The 18665-nt window shown below is 34.5% G+C and overlaps 1 protein-coding gene and 1 non-coding gene across 2 annotated transcripts in view; one reads left to right on the forward strand and one right to left on the reverse strand.

Moving 5' to 3' along the window:
- GABRB1 (gamma-aminobutyric acid type A receptor subunit beta1) overlaps nt 1–18665 on the forward strand; it is a 473522-nt gene that overhangs the window by 218568 nt on the left and 236289 nt on the right. The window lies entirely within an intron of this gene.
- Nucleotides 8135–8267, reverse strand: LOC126032690 (small nucleolar RNA SNORA51). The gene has a single exon (XR_007503913.1). It is a non-coding gene; the product is annotated as a small nucleolar RNA SNORA51 (small nucleolar RNA).

Genomic DNA, 18665 nt, shown 5'->3' on the forward strand with positions numbered 1-18665 from the left:
CAGTTTTAGGAGGTTCTTGAAAATTTTTATTCACTTAATAAATGTTTTCAATGTTAAAACAACAGTATGTGATGTTTAAGCAAATTGATTTTTCCATAAGAGAAGTTTAAAATTGCTATTTCAAGGGAAGCATGGTAGTCAGCGAATAGGAATGTTTTAACTTAAATCACAGTAATACTGTGCTAATCATTTAGTATCTTTTGGTCTCAGTTCTTTTATCTGTAAAATGAGGAAGTTGAAAAAATAATTAGAACCATGTTACAGTTGCCAATGGTCTGGCAACTCATGACTCAATCACTAAAAGCTGTAAATGTTCTGCTTCTGTGAAAATAAATCACTTCCTGACTACTATAAATGTATTTAGAAGGAAATCAAAACTTACTGAATGAAAGTGGAAATTAGTCAATTATATTGTGCTTTTTATTTTTGCATAGCACAAAGTAACAATACACTAGCTACCTAAGTAATATGAATCCTAGAGACAAATCCAATGACTGGATTAGCTTTTAATGCTCAATAAAGAAACCTAGTTAGTTTATGAATACCTTAACCATGTTTATACCATTCCTAGAACATATCATCAGACAGTTATGACTATGGTAAACTCTATTTTATCTCTGGACACAAGCAAAAAAAAGTAAATTTCCAATTTATTATAAATTTCTAGCATTGTACTCAGACTCACCTTTACCACAATGTCATTAAAGGTTTTTCATGACATCAAATGGGTGCTGGTCAAAATTATAGTTGGTTTATTATATATATTTGGTTTTTGGGTCACACGGGACAGCGCTCAGGGGTTACTCCTGGATCTACGCTCAGAAATCACTCCTAGCGGGCTTGGGGGACTATATGGGATGCCGGCATTCGAACCACCATTCTTCTGCATGCAAGGCAAATGCCCTACCACCATGCTATCTCTCCGGCCCCATGGTTCATTATATTTTTAAAATATATAGCTAGGTTTTCAGGTATCTTTATTCTCTTCTATAGAGCATTACATATTTGTAAATTTTCTATGGAGTAATTAATCTTATTTTTCTAGTCTACAAATGGCTATATAAAAAAGTGTAAACATGAGACATGACTGAATTGGAGCTTGACCATATAGTAGAAATTTACTCCCTTTCATCTATCATAACATCAGAATAAAGATACCTCCTTGTGCATTTATTAAGAATCCAACTATTTTAATATCACAAGAGTTACTTTTTTCCCACCTTTAAGATAAAAATGCCATAAGTTGTTCCCCAAGAATAAAACTAATTATTGACATAACTAATGTCTTTTTTCTTTCATTAGTATTAGTAAGGACTCCTAATTGTCAAATCTAAAAGACTTTTGATTTTCATTTTATTAGGCATATTTTCTTTTTTTTTAATTTCTTTAATTTTTTTATTTTGAATTATGAGAACAAAAGATGCAAAGAAAGAGGACAAGGTAAAGTTACAGTGGAAGGACAATCACCCATAACATAATTTTCAGAAGAAGTCCCCTTGCTGATATCTTAACTTTGAACTTTCAGCCAAAGGACGTTAAGATAAATAAAACAGAATCCATGTACAATTACTTTGCCCCTCAAGTCCCCCGATTGTAGCACATTATAATATTTCTTAACAGCACACAAGGCAATCTAAAGCCATAAAACTTACGTAACTCCTTAAACATTACAGGCATAGTATTTTCTTACATTTCCATATACATGCATATTAGCTTAAGTTAACCTCAAATTTTAAGTGAGTTCTTTTTAAGGATTAGAGTCAAAGGAGCACAGTAAAAATGGTGTTAGAGTGGCAATTGTTGTTTGCATAGGCCCACCAAAATATGAGGGACATGGAAAGACATAACCTTGGCCTAAGTACAAAGAAACCAGACCCCTGAAGTTTCCTGGCACAAGACCAAGTCTAGGCTCCAGGCAAGCTAGATCGTCCAATCCAGTACATTGTCTGTAGTGCCAACACACTTTTATTTTTCACACAGTCTCTGTTGTTGGTATTATGTTTCTGTATTAAAGATCCTGGAATCTGCATATCTTACATTGAAGTCAGGATGTGGAGCATCCTCTCCTTTCACCTCACAATCAAAGGGCAATGCAGGGATCCCTGTCCTGTAAGCAGGTCGTTGTTGTTAAGTCTTCTCAGTGTTAAGGGAAGTCTCTTTTGAGCAGGTCGAAGTCTGAGCAGTGTAGGTCTTCCGTGGTAGAGGATTGCTTCCAGGTGATGTTATAGACCAGCCTGGATGTTTCGTGGATGGCTTCCCTGGTTCAGGGGAGAATGGATTATGTCCTTTCTTCTGAGGTCTGTGCCAGGTCGTTATGTCAATGTTCAGGGTGTAAGGTCCCTTTGCATTACAAGATTTGTGTGTTCCAATCTCTATTAGATAGGATCTTATTTGTATGTATAGTGTTTTCCCATTTTAATGTGTTATTCTTTTGTTTGTTTGTTTTTGTTTTTGTTTTTGGGCCACACCCGGCAGTGCTCAGGGCTTACTCCTGGCTGTCTGCTCAGAAGTAGCTCCTGGCAGGCATGGGGGACCATATGGGACACCCGGATTTGAACCTACCACCTTTCGTCCTGGATCAGCTGCTTGCAAGGCAAATGCTGCTGAGCTATCTCTCCGGGCCCTTTATTAGGCATATTTTCAATAGTTGCACTTATTTTCATTATCAATCTCTGGCTTCTTTTTTTTTTTAATTTTTGGGCCACACCCTGCAGTGCTCAGGGGTTACTCCTGGCTGTATGCTCAGCAATAGCTCCTGGCAGGCACGGGGGACCATATGGGACACCGGGATTCGAACCAACCACCTTTGGTCCTGGATCAGCTGCTTGCAAGGCAAACGCTGCTGTGCTATCTCTCCGGGCCCAATCTCCGGCTTCTTAAGCCAAACTTTTCTTTGAGGTCAAACTTCTCTATTTCTTTTTTGTTTGTCATGCTTTTTCCTCATCTTCCATTCATAATTCAGAGGCTAACCCTCCCCAGGAATTCAACAACTCCTCTTTTCATTTGGTTCATATATGGTTACCACTTTGTGAATTATTAACTTATTTTTAAAAACTTTAACATCGTCTGTTTTCAGGGGTCACTCCTGTGGACTTATATAAGGTTTTGGGGATCAAACCTGGGTCAGTCTCATATACGGTGAATGCTTTCCACACTGTACTATCTCTCTGGCCCCACTTCTGTGATTTTAAAAGTCACTTTCCTGCTGATAACCTTGCCTGTCATGTGAACCCTGACTTAATTATTTTTCCATACCCCAATATTTACTCACTGCTTATACTTCACATTTAATGAGTGTGTATTATAAGTGTCAATGTGGAACTAAGAATATTTTCCTGAAATTCTAGTTCATCTCCAATTTGCTCCACTTCTATTAGTACCCACACCTTTTAAATTTTATAAAAATATAAACTTGGTTTCTCACAGTATATCCAATAAGTGTTTAACTTTTTAAATTATACTTCAAAATATATCAAAAACTATATTTTATGTGTATATTCATCATCCTACTCATAAATCAGATTGTCATCTTTTTATTGCTTATATAAATCTTTTTATTTTCTCATCTATATCTACTCTTAGTTTTGGGCCACACCCAGTAGTAGTCAGGCCTTACTCCTTTTAGGTTCTGCACCCAGAGATCGCTTCTAAAGGGATTTGCAGGATTATATGTGGTGCCAGAAGTTGAATTTGGGTCTTTCACAGCAAGGTAAACACTCTATCCACTGTACTATGGTGCTGGCTCTCTATCTATTCTGGACCATTATCTACAAGGCTGTCAAAATCATGTATCTATAATTTGAAGCAATTGCATTAGAACTTACTGAAAAACCTCACTCAACTTCAAGAATATTCAGTGATTTTGAAAAATACCTATTGATACTGAGGATATCCAATTTTTTACTGTCATCATTATTTGTACCACTTTGGAAAAAACTAAATATCTGTGTGTGTGTGTGTGTGTGTGTGTGTGTGTGTGTGTGTGTGTGGTTTTTGGGTCACACCCGGCAGTGCTCAGGGGTTATTCTTGGCTCCAGGCTCAGAAATTGCTCCTGGCAGGCACGGGGGACCATATGGGATGCTGGGATTCAAACCGATGTGACCTCCTGCATGAAAGGCAAATGCCTTACCTCCATGCTATCTCTCTGGCCCCGGAAAACACTAAATATTAACAACAATAAGTTTATTCAGCCTTTTCTGCACAAATTCTCTGTTCATTATTGATGTAATTTGTCAATAAACCATATAGTTATTGTCTGACAAATAGTTTTTCCCATACTAATTCTCAGAGCTATTAGTCCTAGAGATACACTAGGACTAAATTTACCAAAAATTTACCAAAATGTATAACTATGTTGGTTAATATCACTATGTGGAATTACTTTATTAATTTATATTAAAAGATTTCTTGACAAACCTAAATAAAGAAAAATTATAATACATCTTAAAAATAAGTTTTTAAATTTTGAAGATACCAAGTTTATTAGACATGGACTTGATAAAACTCAAATAGGAGTATTAATGGAACATCAGAAAACTCCATTTAGCACCAGTAATGTATTATTGAAAATAACCTCTTCTATTTTTTACTTAATATTTATTTTTAAACCTAATAGTTACTGCTGAATATTATATGCAGAATGACAAAATAATCATACAAAAATTTACCATAAGAACATCTTTTATAGGGGCCGGAGAGATGGCATGGAGGTAAGGCGTTTACCTTTCATGCAGAAGGTCATCGGTTCGAATCCCGGCGTCCCATATGGTCCCCCGGGCCTGCCAGGAGCAGTTTCTGAGCACAGAGCCAGGAAAAACCCCTGAGCACAGCCGGGTGTGACCCAAAAATCACAAAAAAAAAAAAAAAAAAAGAACATCTTTTATAGGGCCCGGAGAGATAGCACAGTGGCGTTTGGCGTTTGCCTTGCAAGTAGCCGATCCAGGACCAAAGGTGGTTGGTTTGAATCCCGGTGTCCCATATGGTCCCCCGTGCCTGCCAGGAGCTATTTCTGAGCAGACAGCCAGGAGTAACCCCTAAGCACCACTGGGTGTGGCCCAAAAACAAAAAACAAACAAAAAAAAGAGCAACAACAAAAAAAAAGAACATCTTTTTTAGAGATTTGAACATGAGATTTCTTTGAGGAGCGCTGAACTAGTTTGAATAAACACTGTGAAATTGGGCATAAAAACTTAAAAACTTAAAACAAAGTTCTAAAGCTTGTCTCCTCATCCTAAAATATGACAGTAGATCCATCATATAAAGTTTCTATACTTCCCCCAAATTAAAAGCAAGTGTACTCTCTTATTTCCATTTATACAAAGGAGACCCTTTTACACACTTTTAGGAAAATTTATCAGTTTTTCCTATTTTTAAAACTTTGTTTGTTGGGGCCAGTGCAAAAGTGTAGCAGTAGGGCATTTGCCTTGCACACAGCTGGCCCAGCATGGACCTGGGTTCTAAACCCACCATCCAGGAGCTATTTCTGAGAACACAGCCAGGAGTAACCCCTGAATATCACTGAGTGTAACCCAAAACGAACAAAAAATAAATAAAAATCTGTTGGTGGCAAAATTCCAAATTTAAACTCAAATTACCTCATTTAAAGCACTGAAAATTAAAGGAAGAAATATCTCTCCTATTAACATCTTATATCTGAAATGTGCTTGTTATTGCCACATGCAGAATCAAAAATTTCCCCTAAGTCTATGAAAATGTCTATATATATATATATATATATATATATATATATATATATATATATATATATATATATATATATATATATATTTGGCTGTGCTCAGGGCTAATGCCTAGCTCTGTATTCAGTGATCAATCCTAGTGGACTCAGGGACCATATGGGGTACATCAAATCTTGGCTGTTGTACTATCTCCCTGCTTCTTAGAACATAATTCTTAATGTTGCCATTTCCTCTATTTAACCACTTATTAAGACGAAAACACTTATTTTGATCCTGCAAATGTGTCTCACACCACTAATCTGCTTCTAAAAATAAGATGATAAGAAGGCACAGTACTTGCTCTTTAGGAGGTAAAAGGTTCTGATGAGGTTTGAACTCATTCATTCTTTTTTATACCCTTCAACTTGCATTTTCAATCCATTGCATACTTAGTCAACACTTTTGCTTTTCAGATGCACATATATTTATATACTATATATGTGCATTATATATGTGCATATAATTTCTTTTTCTCCTGTTACACTTTCACTAGCTTGTGCCAAGCTTTTACATAATATTTTAGCTAGTTTTGTACTCCTGAACCACTTGCTTTCCATCAGCCAATGAGATTAATTAATCTTCATGTGAAGAAAATTAATAGTTAGAATTTTCTTGTTCAAAATCTTATGTTGTACCCCACTGGCTATAAAAATTTAAACTCAAATTAATCATGAAATTTATTTGAGACAATAAACTATCCCTTTCAATTCACAAGAGGAATCTAGGACAAGACAAATTACTACATTTTTATAGTCTTGTTTAAAAACTAATATTTTCTACACAATTGTCCTTAAATATTGTCATAGTTGAGTCTTATATTTGGAAAAGTCTGCAGATTAAGTGAGACTTCTCATGTACTCTTTCACAATGTCTTTTCTTTCGATAGAAAGAGAACTTGCCCAATCAATCATCCAAAGTTTCTCACATAAACTGAATTAAAGTGAACCATCTTAGATTTCTCTTCTTTTTTATTAAAATAACAATAGTATATTGTTATTTAATAAACTTTATAATAGTGTGTTTAAAATCAATAACAAACTTGAGAGGGTAGGTAGATTACAATGGAAATTAAAGTATATTACATGTATGTATTATTTTATTGCATAATTTGTATTGTAATAATATTGTATTGTAATACAGTATATTTATAAAATACATAGATTTGTCAATGTAAATGAAATTTCATAGTTTTAGCTTAAGCTCATATTAATGGATTTCTGCTCATTCAATATTATTAATTAAGAAAAATGTATTTACTAAGTGTATTCTGAACTGAGATAATCACCATTTTAGAGCAATAAATATACAACAATAAGCAAAATAGATTCTTTGCCATGTTTCAATTAAGTGTTAACTGATAACATAAAAGTAGCTATATTATTTTAGTGGAATAAAATACAATGTAGATTTAGTGTGTAACATACACAGTCAGAAAGTGATAAAAACCATATTATGTCACTCATACACATTATGTAGAGAATAAAAAGCAGATTAATTAAATTAAGTAAAATTACATTAAACTAGGTCACTACTTTGACTCCTGGAACTCCAATTCCCACCAGGAGTGATCCAGAGTATAGGTAGGTGTGACCCCAAACAAAACAAAAGAACAAACCCAATTAGGGATGTGTTCCATCATTTCTTTTTTTTTTTTTATAATTTTTTTAAAAAATTTTTTTTTTGTTCTCGTGGTTATTATTTGGTAGTAGTTGTTGTTTGTTGTTGTTGTTGCTGTTGTGCTTTTATGTAATTGTTGGTTTGGGGATTTTGTGTTTTTGTTTTGTTTTATGTTTTTCCTCTTTGTTTTTTTTGATTTGATATTTATAACCTCTAGACGGACTCCTCCCAATTTTCTTTTTTTTTCTCTCATTTTTTTTTTTAAAAACAGAACCACATAACTCGAATCATCTTGCTTTGCCTCATAAATTGAGGGAGGGGAAATGTATGGGACCAGGACCAAACAGTTGTATGGTCATTGACTAGAAATAAAAATGATCAGACTTAAACACCAAACCCAAAGTCAACGACAACAGAATCAGATCCAATCTACAAAAAGCTATACACAAAAGGGACCAGTTACACTAGCAGTCCGGGGTGCAAAGGAGGGTAATATGAGATGCATGCTGGGAACAGGAGTGGAAGGAGGACAATACTGGTGGTGGGAATGTCCCTGATTCATTGTCACTATGTACCTTAAATATTATTGTGGAAGACTCATAATTCACTTTGTTTACAATAAAAAAATAAATTAAGAAATCGCTCCTGGAAGGCTCCAGGGACCAAATGGGATGCCGAGAATTAAACCGGGGTCCGCCCAGGTTTAGCCACATGCAAGGTAAATAAATACCCTACAGCTATGCTATCGCTCTGGCCCCTGCAAAGCCTTTTTTTTTTTTTTTGTCCCCCAATTCACAATACATACCCGGCAAGGGGCCTGTGTTGAGGTGTATATGGGGTGCCTTTACTGTACCTCCTCTTTCTATACAGCCAGTGTAAAGAACACAGCCTGTGGTAAGATTTGGGAGGCCTTATCTTATCTTTTATTTATTTTATTTTTTTTTCTTCAGAGCAAACTAAAGTTGTTTTTTTTTGTTTTGTTTTGTTTTTTTAAAGTAAGAATTCATTTAAAGGACAAAATTGATTAACATAATGAGGTAAACTAATATAACATAATATTGTGACATAACATAACATATAATATAATTGATATAATAATAATACATGTAAGTCAAAGAAAATTTCTGATTAAAAACACAATTTTTTTTTTTCATAATGGCTTACATATCTTTCACTGTAGTATTTTGGGTACATATTCACATTGAATCAGGGGAATACCCATCACCTAATATGTCCTCTTCTCAATCAAAAATCAAATATGCTGAAAATAGGCAGAGTCCTGTCTAGAGGCTTCCAACCTCAGTTTGAGAGAGGATGTGAAAAAAATAATTAAAATACCACAACAATACACAAATACACACTTTCTTTTTTGCACTAGAGTATGATTTGATTTCAGAACCGAGATTATTGTGTGGTGCCTGTCTTTATTGCTGTGGTGCTTATCGGTTATTTAATTCGATATTTTTTTTTTGTGTGTGTGTTCCATCATTTCTATTGGGGTTGTTTTACTTCTTAGTCCAGGAAACCTTTGAGTTTGCAGATCTAAACAATGAAAACTTAATTCACTAATTCATCTAAAATAATAATCATCCATGATTTCCTGGTAATAAAATATAAGTATTTCAATTGAAGAAAAGTGAACTTTTCCAACCCATCATCTCAGTAGCAAGGTTACCTCAAAGTCAGGGGATGTTTTTTTGTTTTCTCAGTGAGGCACAGCATGGATTCGGCCCTGTGCTCATGAGCCTTCCTGTGGCAGCTCAGCATCTCCTCTCTGTGTTCTGGCTCTGCCTGACAAACCACTCTAATTGGCCTTTCTGGCTCTATACTGCCACGGGGCTCAGTGTTTAGGCCAAGGCAATCATTTCTGTGCACATTTCTGTTGCAGGGAACTTTCCTTTTCTTGTATTGCACTTAATAAAATTAGTCACTACACATGGTGGATTAGCAGCAGCAGCAGCAGCTCAGCTTTCTTGGATTTACATGAATTTATTCTCAGTGGAGAGATCAAGAGGCAATTTATTCAGCTGTTGGCCTTGTTAGGAATTCCTGTCATCCAGTCCTGCAGCTCTGAATGAATAACATGTTTGTGATTATTTAATATTTGGGATGATTATTCCCACTTTTACAGTCAGCTACTTGGAGATGATTTCCAGAGTCTAATTTTTTTCTGATCTAGCTTTATAAAAGCAAAAAAGAGCAAGACCAAAAAGTAAAAAGCCAAAAGTTTTATTTTTTATTAACATAATATGAGTTTACAGAGATAGAAGGGTTAAAAAGGTTGACTAATATATCAAACCCTTCCTGATCATAACACAGTTTTCAAAACTAGTTTTGCTCAAATAATTGTCTTTTTTTTCTAGAAGAGATAAAAAGCCTTTGTGTTCAGGTAGCATGTATGTATATACGCTGTGTATAAAGATTTAATAAGAATAAAGAATTCCATTTATTTTGAGAGTGACAGATATGAACATTACATTGATCTAACATTATAGTCAGAGAAAAGGCAATATTTCTGGAAGTCTGTACCAAATGATTGTAAAGAGGGGGACAGTGAGGTGCACATATAGCACTCCTTTCATTCCTAACTAAAGACTCCTAACTATGGCTCCACAATGGAAGTAGATAAATCTAGAAGTCAAAACTAGATTTTAAAGGCAACTTTCTTTATATGGCATCAGAATGAAAGAGAAGATGGCAAGTAATTTAATTGTCCAGTTACTCACTTGGGGGTAAAATATACATGTTAAATATGTATAACAATAATTTTAATCTCATCAAACTTCTGTGGACATTAGGGAAACTCCACGTTTTAAATACTTAACATGCACTCAGCTTCAGTAGTTTTATTTATTGTTTTTATTGTGACTGCCTTTACTTTCCTTTCTTCATTTGTTTCCCTTTCTCTATTCCCATTCTTCCTCTAATCTCCATTCTTATGTAAAAGAACACTGAATTCTTAATACTGTACTTCACAAATAAACTATGTACTAAGGCATAACCACAGAAAATCTAGATAAATTGCATCTAGCCCTCTAAAAGATAATGAATCAGCATCCCTCGTTTCCCTTGTAGATCATTTCCAGAATTTTGCAGTTCAGAAAACTGATTCTTTTGTTCTGTGTCTGAGATCTGAAACATCACTTAGAGCTATCTTTAGAGAAAGAAATTAAATATCTGTACAGAAATTATTGTGTATGTTGTGAGTTGCAACAAGAATCTTTTGTGCCAAAATCACTTTTTAAAAATAATTCTGACCTAGAGGAAAGGTAGTGAAATGTTGTAGGGTATGATTGGTATTTTCATTACTTTCTTTTGCCTGTAAGAATATTAACAGGGGGAGCCAGCATGGTGGCGCTAGAGGTAAGGTGCCTGCCTTGCCTGCACTAGCCTAGGACAGACCGCGGTTCGATCCCCCAGCGTCCCATATGGTCGGTCCCCCAAGCCAGGAGCGACTTCTGAGCGCCTAGCCAGGAGTAACCCCTGAGCGCCACCGGGTGTGCCCCCCCCCAAAAAAGAAAGAATATTAACAGGGACAGAGAGATAGTACATTAGGTACATAACTTGCCTTGCATGTTGGCTACCCAGATTTGATCTTCCAAGAACCACTAGGTGTGGCCCAAACTCCAAGTCCCTTAAAAGAAAAATATCAACCAACTTTAGTGATTACTGTATCTTAGTAAATGCTGATTTAAGGAAAGGATAAATTATATGATCCTAAGTACAAAACTATGAGGGAAAATATGAATATGTCAATTTGACTATGAAGCTAGAAGTTTGGACCTTACAGATAAAACTTCACCATGGTTCTCCTTGTGTTCAAGGTTTGTTTAATTCTTAGTAGAGTTTCTACTAGAAATGCTTGCTCAATTTTCTACTGCAAGTCTGACAGACATTGACTCTTTTAGAAAGGTCATATCTTCAAGATCCAGTGATACTTGGGGGTTTCTGAATTTTCCCTTCTATTCATGCTTTACAGTCCATGAAGCATGAATTATGGAGACATCTCTTAATGTTTTTGTCTTGTTCCTTTCAGTTATGCAAAGGGTCAGAACATATAATCCTGGATCCTTAAGTGTTTTAAAGATAGTGTGATTTATAGGAAATTTCATGGGTTATATTGATTCTTTTAATTTTTTCATACTTGTTGTAAAATTAAAAGGGCAATCTTTTTTCAATATATATATAAATTTTTTATTTAAGTACCATGATTACAAGCATAATTGTTGTTGGATCTCAATCATAAACAGAACACTCTCCTTCACCAATGCAGCATTCCCATCACCAATGCCACCTTTCCATCTGCCCCACCTCTGCCTGTATTCAAGACAGGCATTCTATTTCTCTCATACTTTAACATTGTCATAGTTCTCAGTGTAGTTATTTTGTAATTAGAAATGAAAAGGCATCATATGGGCAATATTATTTTTTCAGAGAATTTACCAGGTTCCTTTATGAGTTTTAATTTTTCAGTTATTTAGAGGAAAAGTAGCATATACTAATATTCTACTTTTCTTTATGTAAGAAAATTTCCTTCTTATGAAAACCTTTTTGGGAATTTAGTATTATTGAGAAATTAACAGGTAAAAAGAGGAAGTATAACACCATAATCATTAGACAATGGTGCACAAATATAATTTGTCTCAATTTTCTTTCTCAAGAAAGAAAAGAATGACAGCATCAAAACACTCTTGAAAATATCTTTTAAATTATTGCTGATAGTTGGGGCTGGAGAATTAGTAGAACATCCTGGGTACAAAGATGGACCAGGTTCAATCCCCAGCACCTATAGGGCCCCTGAGCCATGTCAGGAGAGATCCCTGAATAAAGAACAAGAACAAACCACACCACTGTGACATGTGACCTCCCCACCCCCAAAGTGAAACTATTGCTGGTAGTTGCCTTAATTTTTAGTTGTATTTATTTATTATTCACTATGTTGCCATGTCTAATTGTTTTATGTAAGTAGAAGTGGCTATTTTAAAAATTATTTTAAGATATACAAATATTACTTCTAGGCATATATCCACAGGACATGAAAACATTAACCAGAAAGTATAACAGAACTTCTATATTCAGAGTATCATTATCATTATTAACAATAGATATCAAATAGAATCAATTTAATGGCCTCTAGATCAGGAAGTTATGATATATACAAAATGGAATATTATTTTGACATTAAAATGATAAAATGGTGCCTTTAGGAACAAAAGTCGATGAAATTTAGATAATTATGCTAAGTGAACTCATTAAGAAAATGATAAATACATGTTTTATTCATGTAAACAACCAAAGAAAATTAAAAGTCAAAAAGAAAAGAGAGATAGTAAGAAAATAAAACACACCTAAATTTAGCTCCACTACACTTAACTAAAAACTATGGTGATTATAAAAAAAAGGAGAATGAAGATGGGCCTATTTTGATGGATTTGGAGTTATGTTGGTGGGAGTGGTGAGAATAACACACCATGAGACAGAGAACAATGAAAGCAAGCCATTTAATTCTGTAATATGGTAAACCAGTGATAAACAAGTGAATAAAAAATTAAAGGTAGAAAAAACTCACTTGCTTACAATAGTCAAACTCTGGAAACAACCAAGATGCCCTTCAACAAATGAATGGCTAAAGAAACTGTGGTACATATAAACAATAGAATATTATGCAGCCAACAGGAGAGATGAAGTCATGAAATTTTCCTATATGTGGTTGTACATAGAATCTAATATGCTGAGTGAAATATGTCAGAGGGAGAGAGATAGACACAGAATGGTCTCACTCATCTATGGGTTTTAAGAAAAATTAAGGACATTTTGGTAATAATGCCCAGAGACAATAGAGATGAAGGCCAGAAGAACCGGTTCGCAATATGGAGCTCACTACAAAGAGTAATGGTGCAGTTAGAGAAATAACTACACTAAAAACTATCATGACAATCTTAATGAGTGAGAGAAGTAGAATGCCTGCCTCAAATATAGTTAGGGGTTGTGGGAGTGTTGCACTGGTGAAGGGAGGTGTTCTTTTTGTGACTAAAATACAACTATAGTCATGTTTGTAATCACAGTGTTTAAACAAAGATATTATTTAAAAAAGACCTTGATATTAGACCTTTTACTACAAAGTACATAGAGGGAAACATAGGGAAAACACTCCATGAGACTGAGATGAAAGTAATCTTCAAGGAGGAAACACTACTTTCCAACCAAGTGAACATAGAGATAACAAAAGGGACTACATTAAACTGAAAAGCTTCTGCATTTCAGGGGAAACAGTGACTAGAATACAAAGTTTACCCATATAAAGGGAGAATCTATCCATCCAACACCTATCTGATAAAGGTTTAATATTTAAGTTACATAAGGTATGAATAGAACTTAATAAGAAAAAATATTTAAGCCCATAAATATGAGAAGAAATGTATAGACATTTCCTCAAAGAAGAAATACAGATAGCCAAAAGGCATAGGCAAAAGTGCTCCACATCACTAATTAATAAGAAGATGCAAATAAAAACAACAATGAGGTATCATTTCATACCACAGAGAATATCACACACCACATAGAAGATCAAGTGCTGGCATGAATGCAGGATAAAAGGGACTCCCAGTCACTGCTGGTACAAATGGCACTTAGTCTAGCATTTCTGGAAATCAATATGAATATTCCTCAAAAACAAAATGAAAATTAATCTTCCTTTTGATCCAGCAATACTACTCGTATGGTTATACCCTAGGAACACAAAAATATAATGCAAAAATGTTCTCTGCACTCCTATTTTATTGCAGAACTATTTACAATAGCCAGAATATGGAAGCGACCCAGTGCCTGACCAGAGATCAGTGGCTAAAGAAACTGTGGTATTGCTGAATGGAATACTATTCAGCAATTAGGAAAAATGAAGTCATGAAATTTGTTTATGCATAGATAGACAGAGGAACTATTATGCTGAGTGAAATGATTCAGAGGGAGAGAGAATGATACAGAATAGTTTTACTCATCTGTGGGATATAAGTAAAATAAAATACAGTGTGGTGATAATATCCAAAGATAATAGATATGAGGATCAGGAGGAGGACCAGTCCATGCTAGGAAGCTTGCCACAAAGAGCAGAGTGCAGTTAAAGAAGAGTCTACTGTGAAAGGAACATGCATGGCACTCCTTCATTATCAGTAGTGTAAATCACAGGGACAGAAAAGAAAAGATATAAAGAGAGAGTGAGCAAGTAAGAAAAAGAGCGAGAGAAGTAAAATGCCTGACGTAAGCAGGCAGTGTGGTTGGGAGGGCATTAGGGAGGGTAAGAGGAGAACTGTTCATGTTGGTGTTAGGAAATGCTCACAGGTAATGGTTGTTGTACATTGTATAACTGTAACTCAACCATAAACAACTTATCAGTGGATAATAAACTATAGTATCAATAAAAAGAGAAAACACTCACTTGGAGAACTAAATCAAGGTAGTTATAGTAAATAAAATATTTTTGTAAGTGCACAGAATATAGCAAGCATTGTTCTAAGTACTTAGTGTACATTGACTATTAACCCCTCTAATAACTTTGTGAAGTAGAAATAATCAATGCCAACATTTCACGGATGAGTAAAATGATGTATAAAGGTACTAAATAATTTGCTATCTGTCTTACCCCTGGGTAGCAATTGCAACTCTAGATTCTAGGCTCTTAAAATATATACTATAAAATAAGATAAAATTAAAATCAATATATGTAATTTGAGGTTTGAGGGTCCCACCCAAAGTTTCTCAGGTCTTACTACTTACTCTGTATCCAAGAATCACTCCTGGCAGGATTTTGGCACCATATGGAATACTGTGGATCGAACTGGGTCTGGCAGGTTCAAAGCAAGTACCCTACATTTTGTAATATCACTGCTACCTAGATGGGAATTTTATTCTATCTATTTATGCATATGAGAAAATATAGGACAGATAGGAGGATTTTTTAATTGTTAATCTCTATAGAGAACCTTATTAAAATAGAAACAAATATAATTTGCATAAAATAAGTAGTTGACTGTCAGATGAAGAAACTCATGAAAGGCAAACGAGGAAGGTGATTTTGAAAACATAACATCTTTATACTTTAAATACTTTTTAAAGTCCAACCATGGTAATGAAACTTTTCATCTCACCATTGTATTGTACTCTATGATGTAATGTCTGTTGTCTTCTAATTCACTTTCCTTATCTTATTTACAAATTGCTTCTCTCTAATGACCAAATATATTCAAAAGCCTTAAGGGATAATATCTTGAACACTACATTCTTTCCTTTATTACAGAAACTATTTCAGTTTCTTGGCCCATTACTCTTGCCAAGATAAAATTAAAATGGCAAAATAAAACATATAAAAGGAAACATTAAGGTAGTCTATGTGAAAGTACATGTAGAAAAACTAATAAAGTTGAAGCTACCATTTTTTGGATACAATTTTCCAGTACATAAAGAAAAAGGCTATTATGTTGTATTTTCCAAAAAAAAATGTCATAATGAAATGCCTTTTAGTAAAATAGCTAATGGACTGGTAATTGTATATTTTATTGAATATGTCAGTACTTATCATTAATGTGATGCATACAATGAATAATTTTCTGAATTTATTGAGATTACATTAGGAAATGAGCTAACAATGCTTACAAATAAGAATGGAGACTATTGCACTGGCAATGGGTTGCATCTTATTTAGGAGAAAAAGTACTGAAACTCTAGGGCAGTGTTTTTATAGAGGTGATAGGTCAATTTCTCTTCTAGTTGTATCAAGGGTCAAAATCAATAAGATTGAGTTTTCCCACTTCTGCATCACAGAATCTACTATCAGAGAACTCCTATAGTGAGAAATAAAATTGAAAGAGGCTTTCCTAGTAACCTTCATATCCCTTTAGGCACCCTATTAGGCAGCAACAAATTCTATAGTCATACATCATATTTTCTCTTGCTGGGTTATACAAGATCGACGATGTTCCCCCTTCACCAAAATAAATTGCAGTTTCTGCTCTATTCCTTCCTCAAAAGCTATATTGTCAACTTTTCTTCCTTTCTTGAAAAGGACATAAAATGCAAGAATCTGGGAGAGACCTTACTTTGCAGACATAATTTTCAATTCTTTTCACTATATAAAAGAAAAAACATAAATACATCTCAATTTTTGAGATATTATTTGTAGCCAACATAAACCTAACAAAATTAAAAGAACTAGTTTGCCATGATATTATGGGAGAGAAATAACACTAGACCTTGTCATAATAAGTCTTTTATTTGCCCAGAAACTGATTGAAATTACACTTTATTACTTACAGAAAATTACACTTTATTACTTACAGTACTTTTCCTTTCTCTATTTTTATGAAGTTAAAGAAAAACCCTTAAGAAAATGAGATGAAAGCAATTATTTGCTTTCTCTAGTTTTAAAATTAATCTGATGTTTTATGTATCTGATTTTGGAGACCAGACCTGAGTTCAGGTTTGGCTCTGCTACTTGCTAGTTTTGTAATTTTGAACAAGTTACATAACTGCTGTGAGTTTCAGGTTTTTCATCTACAAAATTAAAGCCAAATAAATAAAGTTCTAACTATTAGTTCTTATTAGTAGTATAGCAGTAATTATTTATTATTATCTGGCATATTTTCAGATATCATCTGATTACATAAAAATTTCCTGCCTTCTCTTCCCTTCTAAATAAACGTATAAAAATGTCTTTCCAAAAAAGTTACTGTTTGAGTTAGATTTATTTTCTTCAAATATCTAAGCAAACATTTATTTAAAAAAAACTTGTTTATTTGATACTATGAATCATCACAAGTCTATCTTGCCTGAAATGAGTCTTAGAGATGAAATAATTAGATATGATATTTTAAGAAAATAATATTATATTAGCTTAATATAAGATACAGTAATGACTTTCACACTCCAGAGTTCAATAAAAATCACCTGGAAGGCTAGTTAAATTGCAGATTGGTAGGCTGAACACCGCTCCCCAAATTTCTGTTTTAAGAAGCATCTCAGGATAAACCTCAATAGTTCATCATAAAAATAGTTCATAGTTTATTTTTTAACATTTTTATTTTTATTATTTTATTTTTTTGCATTAAACACATTTATTTGGGGGAAAGGGTAACTAGTTTTTTAATATAATTTTTATTTTGATCATAGTGGCTTACATATTGTTGACAATAACATTTTAGGTACATATTTACATAAAATCAGGGGGGATTCCCATCACCAATTTGTCCTCCCTTTTTAGGATAAAAACCTCCGTTTTTATCCTACCTCCCATATCCTCTTCCCTTACCCTCGGGGCTGCTAGAATATGTGGTCCCCTCTGTACCTAGCCTACTACTTAGTAGTCTTGCACCTGTTTGGTCTTGGTGCCTCCCTTATTTCCCCCTCTAACTGGTAGACAGGACTAGCTAGTTCAAGTTACATGGTTTTGTTTGAAGAAGAGAAAAGTAACAAAGTGGGGTAAAAGTCTAATACGCTGAAAATGGGCGGAATCCTTCTAGAGGCTCTCATCATCGGTTTGAGGGATGAAGGAGAAAAAGAAGGTGAAACACTCCACCAGTACAAAAAAGAAGTGTCAAATATTCAGTGAGCACTCCAACAATAACAATAAGCAGCACACACACAAAAAAAAAAGCCATGGTCTTGAGATAAGAAACATGGCAGAGCACATAAAGAAAGAAAAGAAAAAAAGAAAAGAAAAGAAAAAATAAGTATAAATGGGGGCAACAACTTCAACAACCACACCAAAACAAAGAAATCGATCAAAAATAGATAGGTAAATAAAAATAATAACAATAATAAATGAAGATAAAATAATATATAAAAAATAAACAATGTGGTCCCAGAGAGATAGCACAGCGGCGTTTGCCTTGCAAGCAGCCGACCCAGGACCAAAGGTGGTTGGTTTGAATCCCGGTGTCCCATATGATCCCCCAAGCCTGCCAGGAGCTATTTCTGAGCAGACAGCCAGGAGTAACCCCTGAGCAACGACGGGTGTGTCCCAAAAACAAATAAATAAATAAATAAATAAACAAACAAACAATGTTTTGTGCTTTTTGCTTTTTTTCCTTCCTGTTCTGGCACAGTAAATATTGGGGTCATTCGAAAAGGAATTCAGTTGGCCTAAGAGACATGGGGTTTCTTCCACCCTTGGAGTATATTGTCATGGGATTAACTATAGACTCCGTTCAGGATCATTTAGTCTCCGGTGGTGCTTTCATGGTGTTTAGAAGACTTCTGCTCCGTCCTGGGTGATAAAATCAGACCTCTGTATCTAGAGATCTCAGTATCTGCACAGG

Source organism: Suncus etruscus, chromosome 16 (genome assembly GCF_024139225.1).
Source record: "Suncus etruscus isolate mSunEtr1 chromosome 16, mSunEtr1.pri.cur, whole genome shotgun sequence".
In the NCBI taxonomy this organism is placed as follows: Eukaryota; Metazoa; Chordata; class Mammalia; order Eulipotyphla; family Soricidae; genus Suncus; species Suncus etruscus.